The sequence below is a fragment of the Micromys minutus genome (genome assembly GCF_963924665.1).
Source record: "Micromys minutus genome assembly, chromosome: 10".
NCBI classification, from domain to species: domain Eukaryota; kingdom Metazoa; phylum Chordata; class Mammalia; order Rodentia; family Muridae; genus Micromys; species Micromys minutus.
Window position 1 is genome coordinate 25182844 of NC_137979.1, and position 7315 is coordinate 25190158.

Here is a 7315-nt window from a genome sequence, read left to right on the forward strand (position 1 = left end):
AAAATAACTAATATGCATCTTGATTTCATAGAGTAAGTTGTAGCTTTGAAGAACTGGACCATGTTGTTTTTAATTGAGTGATTGAATGATAGGTTGATTGATTAATTGATTGATTGATTACTTAGTTGGTTGGTTGGTTGGGTGAATGGTGAGTTAGTTAGATTTGTTATTTTTCTTTTTAGGAATTTGGAAGGACTTGTCACTTTAGACTATGTACATGGTTGAATGCTATAAGAAGACTTTAAAGAACCATTCAAGTAGGACCCTGAAAGACAATCATGCTGAAAGCAATGCAGACTATACAAGAACAGCTCAATGCATTTTAGAAGGGAACAATAGTAACATCTTGTCTAGGGGCCAATTGCATGGTGATTTAGCAAAAATGATGGATGAATTTGGTTGTGGTCCTGGTAACATGGCTGAGAGTAATATTTAAATTGATGGGCTAATTTATTTTATAGCAAAAATTTCAATAATCCATAATTTTGAGTCAATAGAATGATTATTATCAATAACACTTATGTAGAATTTTAGATGCAAAGAGCAATTTGGGTAAAAAACAAACAAAAACGGAAAAACAAAAAATTTCCACCTTGGAGAGAAAGACTCCTAATGAGGGTTAATACTACAGTCATGGCATAGGCTGAAAATGAAGCTTCAGTGGTTAAATAGATCATTGGCACAGGTTAACAAGAGGCCTTTTCTGTGCTGGAACATTGTTAAGTGTAATCTCATGGCAAGATTCAGGCCAGCTAAACTTCCAATTTATAAAACAGAGCATATGGGTGATTCAAAGAGGACAGTCCCCAAACCAAGCTTATGATTACGGTTGACACTGTTGAGGATACAGAGTGCTGTCATTAGAGACATGGAAGATTTGAGATTGAAGGGTTCATGGATTATTCTTCCATGGTTTCAGGAAGCCACCAACAGTAGACAGCAAGTGAAGTCTAGGCTCTGAAAGGGCAACACACCATTGGATAAAGCTGTAAAACTGAATCCTGGGTTTTAGAAAATGCAATATGTTGAAGGTGCCAGAACTATGGGGAATTGGCCAACAACAGTTCTACATAATAAGGGTGGGGAAAAAACTTCCATGCAAACAGCCCCAAGAAGCAAGCTGGAGTGGCTATTCTAATATCAAATAAAGTGAATTTCCAACCAAAAGTTATCAAAAAAGATAAGGATGGACACTTTTTACTCATTACCAGGAAAATCTTTCAGGAGGGACTCTCAATTCTTAACATATATGCTCCAAATAAAAAAGCACCCACATTCATAAAAGAAACCCTACTAAAGCTCAAAAATACATTTCACCCCAGACAATAATAGTGGGAGACTTTAATACCCCACTCAAACCAATGGACAGATCATGGAAACAGAAACTGAACAAGGATACTGTAAAATTAGCAGAGACTATGAACCAACTGGAATTAATAGATGTCTACAGAGCATATCGTCCTAAAGTAAAAGAATACAACTTCTTCTCAGCATCCCATGGCACATTCTCGAAAATTGACCACATAATTGGACAAAGAACGAGCCTCAATCTATATAAGAAGATTGAAATACTTCCATGCATCCTTTCAGATCACCATGGTCTAAGGTTGGTCTTTAACAACAACAAAGACAACAAAAACCCCATATACACATGGAAACTAAACAACACTCTGTTACATGATAGCAGGGTCAAAGAAAAAATAAAGAAAAAAATTAAGGATTTTCTAGAATTCAATGAAAATGAAAACACAACATACGAAAACACATGGTACTAACTGAAGATCCAGCTATTCCACTTCTGGGCATATACCCCAGAGACACTCCAATATACAACAAAGATACATGCACCACAATGTTCATAGCAGCTCTATTTATAATAGCCAGAAGCTGGAAAAAACCCAGATGTCCTTCAGTAGATGAATGGATACAAAACTTGTGGTACATTTACACAATGGAATACTACTCAGCTATCAGAAACAATGACTTAACCAAATTCTTAAGAAAATAGTTGCATCTAGAGAAGATCATCCTGAGTGAGATAACCCAGTCACAAAAGATCAGACATAATATGCAGTCACTGATAGTGGGATGCTAACCCCAGAGGCTTGGACTGCCCCAGAAACAACTCACAGACTGTGTGAAGCTCAAGAAAAAAAAGAACAGAAAAGAAAACAAACCAAAAAAACCCCATTATGCTCAATCCTTACACACCAAGAAAATGTTGACTAATTCCAGGTTACATCCTGTTTTACATGTACTTTTGCTCATTGTAACTAGTAAGACCTTAATGCAGAGTATTAAACCTTAAAAAAAAGAACAAAAAGCCAAGCACTGACAAAAAATGTATTTGTATACATTTATGCAAAAATGTTTAAAAATTTTTTTCTTTTATCTTTGTTTTTTAAAATTAAGTTTAAAAAGAAATCCTGTCTCCCAGTTAAGTCACACTTTTTTGGCAGTGAACACATCTTTAATTACTATTTCTCAGAAATGTTTTGCAGAAAAAAAATTGTGCCTGGTAGAATAAGCAAAGCAAAGCATGATGCCAACAGAGGAACAGCAGCCAGGATCGACACATTAGGTTAATGAGCACTTGGATCATGCAGATGGGAAAAGAAGCTCACAAAAGAAGAGGGAAAAAATATGTCTACAATTTCTAAATTTTTTTACTTATTCTGAGCATCTGATACCTATTGAAATCACATGGAATGAAGTATGAAGATGGTTAGGTTATCATTTGAATTGGTAACATGAGTGTCATACATGAAGCTCTATGATATATACTGCTCATAATTACAAATTCGCATACTTTAATATTAAAACAGAAAGTCAGACAAGGGGCCAAAAAGATAAGATTAGTAATTCTTGTTGAGAAAAGAATTGATAGCAGTAGTTACTCTAATTTGATAGTACCTTGGTCTCTTTAAAAGTGCACAGGTGCATTTCCAACTGCAAAAGACAGCTGATAATATTAATGGCATATTGGTAAATGCAGTCAGCAAGCAGATGTCACCACTGCAGGATGAAAACTGACATGTCTTTCCTGAACTGAGCTTACATTCTGTGGGAAATTCATTATAAACATCTGATCAGGGTAGCAAGTACTGTAGGATGAGTACTAGACCTATTGAAAAATGACAGCAGGTCTCTAGACAGTCTTGAAGGTTTTATCTTAGAAAGCCACAGGTACTGTGACTGAAAAATAAGAGGAAATCGGGTGAGTTGGAGTAATGAAAAGAAACTCCACATTAGAAACTCATAGCATTGAAAGACAGCCATTAAAACCCATGAGATCTAGACAATGGAATTCAAACATATTGTGTGACCAAATGTGACTGTAGAGATAGGGAAAATTGAAGCACATCAATGTCAAGAATGACCCTGAAAGAACTTTAGATTTTATCTTAGAAGCATGTAGAATCCAACAAACAATTCATTAGCAAGAATGGGTGACTGGATTTTTATTTTACATACAAAGAAAAAAGAAGACTGAAAATGTGTGGAGGTTCAGAATCTGTGAGGTGAATTGAGGGGTGCTTCAAATAATTCAAGTAAGATGATATTCTTCTCTAGAATAGTAATATTTAGGCAAAACATTAATGAAGAAATGAAGTCCAAAATTTATAGGATATATAAAATGGGGCATATATAGTGAGAAAAATTGACGAACAAAATAAAACTCAAATCTCTCATTGATCGTGGATTTCTTTCTAATACCAGTGACTAAAGGGGAATGGAAAAGAGGAGAAACAGGCTGAGGGTGGGGGTTTCATTTGAACATTGCAAAGGTGCAAGTTTTATTTGGAAATTGATGTATTTGTAATTTCTGTAGCACATTTTAGGGGAAAAAAATGTTAGTTATTATAAATCCATTTTTTAGGATAAGATAGAAATCTAACCTGAGAGCTAAATGGTAATCTAAGCCATTCAAGAACATGAAGCTCTCATTGGCATACATCGGTAATCATAAAATAAGACCACCTTCACAGAAGCCTAGAGAACATAGACATGTGAGAAGCAGACAGAGTTGTAATCTCATAATCACTAAAGCCACATAACCAACTGACAAGTAAGAGAAGACGCAATACATTGTATACCTTAGATAAGAGTAGAATTTAAAGAATGGAATGCTGGAGCATGCATGAAATAACCAAGAAATTATGTTATTTATTGCAATAGGGATTCTAGCTACTTATAATGTACTGATAATATGAAGACGATGAGATCAATTACTGCAAAACACTTTCATATATGTTCATTTTTATTTAAAATTGTGAGGTATCCAACTACTTTCCTGACAGATATCACAGAAAGATAATGACTGGAAACCAGACTATCATCTCTGAGTTCTTCCTCCTGGGCCTGCCCATCCCCCAGAACACCAGTACCTGTTCTATGCTCTGGTACTGGCCATGTTTCTCACCATCATCCTGGGGAACTACGTCATCATCATCATTGTCATTTACCTGGACTCCTATCTCCACACACCCATGTAATTTTTTCTCAGTAACTTGTCCTTCTCTGATCTCTGCTTTTCCTCTTTTACAATGTCCAAGTTGCTGCAAAACATGCAGAGCCAAATTGCATCTATCCTTTTTGCAGGCTGTCTGACACAAGTGTACTTTTATCTGAGTTTGCAGAACTTGAGAGCATCCTTCTTGTGGCCATGGCCTATGACCGCTATGTGGTCATCTGCTTCCCCCTTCATTACACCATTATTATGAGCCTCAAGCTCTGAGTGAGTCTGCTGTTGCTCTCCTGGGTGCTGACTATATCCCATGCCACGTTGCACACTTTGCTTTTAACTAGATTGTCTTTCTGTGAAACAATGTGATCCCTCATTTCTTCTGTGATCTGTCTGCTCTCCTGAAGCTGGCCTGCTCTGATACTCACATTAATGAGTTGGTGATATTGATCATAGGAGGGCTTGTGGTTATAGTCCCATTTCTACTCATCATAGTGTCTTATGCCCGCATCGTCTCCTCCATCGTCAAGGTCCCTTCAACTCAAGGCATCCACAAGGTCTTCTCCACTTGTGGTTCTCACCTGTCCATAGTGTCCCTGTTCTATGGCACAATTATTGGCCTCTACATATGTCCATCTGCTAATAACTCCACTCTGAAGGACACCGTCATGTCTATGATGCACACAGTGGTGACTCCCATGTCAAATTTTTTCATCTACAAACTGAGAAATAAAGACATGAAAGGAGTCCTAAAAAGTGTTCTTCAAAGGAAAAATAATTTCTGACTATGATAATCATCTTTCAGAAAATAATCAAGAAAAAAAGGGATACTAATATTAGCAATTCTGATCCTTTGTTTTAAAAGGAAGGCTACTTTTATAGAGGATTATTCTGTTAATTATTCAATACATAAAATGTGCTGTTAACTATGGGCCCTACTCTGCCTTCATGCCCTTTTGATATAAAATAATTCATAAGAATTCTTAAACTATAGTTTAGATTTCATTTCTAATTAATAGCTTCATTCCACACATCATTAAAATATGTTCTCAGATTTTGTCATTTTGACAAGAATCTTTGTCAATATTATCAGATTTATTTTTAACAACTTTATTTTACAAAACAAAGATAAATGTACAGATTTTAAGCAATTTTGCATAAAATTACACAATGCATTTTTGTCAGTACTATTTTTTAAAGGTTTGATAGTGAGGTAAAGATCCCATCAGTAACAATGACCATAAAGTACATGTAAAACAAGATGCAAGCTGGAAATAGTCAAAGATTTCTTGGTGTGTAACGATTTTTTTTTTACAATGAGAAGACAGTACATGTAATACAGGGTACAACCCGGAATTTGTCAATGTGTTCTTGGTGGGTAAAGATTGAGCATGACTATTTTTTGTTTTGTTTTGTTTCATTTATTTCTTGGACTCCATACAGTCTGTGAGTTGTTTCTGGGGCAGTGCGAGCCTCTGGGATTAGCAACCCACTATCAGTAACTGTATATTATGTCTGTTCTTTTGTGACTGGGTTATCTCACTCAGGATGATACTCTCTAGATGCAGCCATTTTCTTAAGAATTTGGTTAAGTCATTGTTTCTGGTGGCTGAGTAGTATTCCATTGTGTAAATGTACCACAATTTTTGTATCCATTCATCTTCTGAAAAACATCTGGGTTCCTTCCAGCTTCTGGCTATTATAAATAGAGCTGCTATGAACATTGTAGTGCATATATCTAGTTGTGTACTAAGGTGTCTCTGGGGTATATGCCAGAAGTGTAATAGCTGGGTCTTAAGGTAGTATTATGTCCAATTTTCTGAGGTATCGCAAGAATGATTTCCAGAGTGGTTGTATTAGTTTGCACCCCCACCAACAGTGGAGAAGTGTTCCTCTTTCTCAGCATCCTCGCAAGCATCTGTTGTCATCTGAGTTTTGGATCTTGGCCAATCTGACTGGTGTGAGGTGGTATCTCAGGGTTGTTTTGATTTGCATTTCCCTGATGGCTAAGGATGTCGAGCACTTCCTCAGGTGTTTCTCGGCCATTCGGTGTTCCTCAACTGAAAACGTTTTGTTTAGCTCTGTACCCCATTTTTTAATAGGGTTATTTGATTCTCTGGTGTCTAGCTTTTTGAGTTCTTTTGTATACCTTGGATATTAGGCCTCTATCTGATGTGGAGTTGGTAAAAATCTTTTACCATTCTGTTGGTTGCCATTTTGTTTTCTTGATGATGTCTTTACCCTTACAGAAACTTTGCAATCTCATTAAGTCCCATTTGTTAATCTTTGACCTTAGAGCTTGAGCCATTGGTGTTTTGTTCAGGAAATTTTCTCCTGTACCTATGTGTTCTAAGGTTTTCCCTACTTTTTCATCTAATAGTTTCAGTGTATCTGGTTTAATGTGGAGATCTTTGATCCACTTACACTTGAGCTTTGTACAAGGAGATAAGAATGGGTCTATTTTCATTCTTTTGCATGCTGAGTACCAGTTGGACCAGCACCATTTGTTGAATAGGCTGTCCTTTTCCCATTGAAGGTTTACTGCTCCTTTGTCAAAAATCAGGTGACCATATACATGAGGGCTCATTTCTGGATCTTCTATTCTATTCCATTGATCTACATGCCTATTTCTGTACCAGTACCATGCAGTTTTCAGCACAATTGCCTTGTAATATAGCTTGAGGTCAGGGATAGTGATTCCCGCAGATGTTTTTTTTTTTTGGTTGTTGAGGATGGATTTCGCTATTCTAGGTCTTTTGTTATTCCATATGATATTGCACATTGATCTTTCCAATTCCATGAAGAACTGGGTTGGAATTTTAATAGGGATTGCATTGAATCTATAGATTG

General features: G+C 36.4%; 1 pseudogene across 1 annotated transcript; it reads left to right on the forward strand.

The window, feature by feature from the left end:
- The first annotated feature begins 4317 nt into the window (after window positions 1-4317).
- On the forward strand, window positions 4318-5250 carry LOC308425172 (olfactory receptor 1468-like; annotated as a pseudogene). The gene has a single exon. The product of its transcript is annotated as an olfactory receptor 1468-like (transcript).
- Window positions 5251-7315: the final 2065 nt, after the last annotated feature.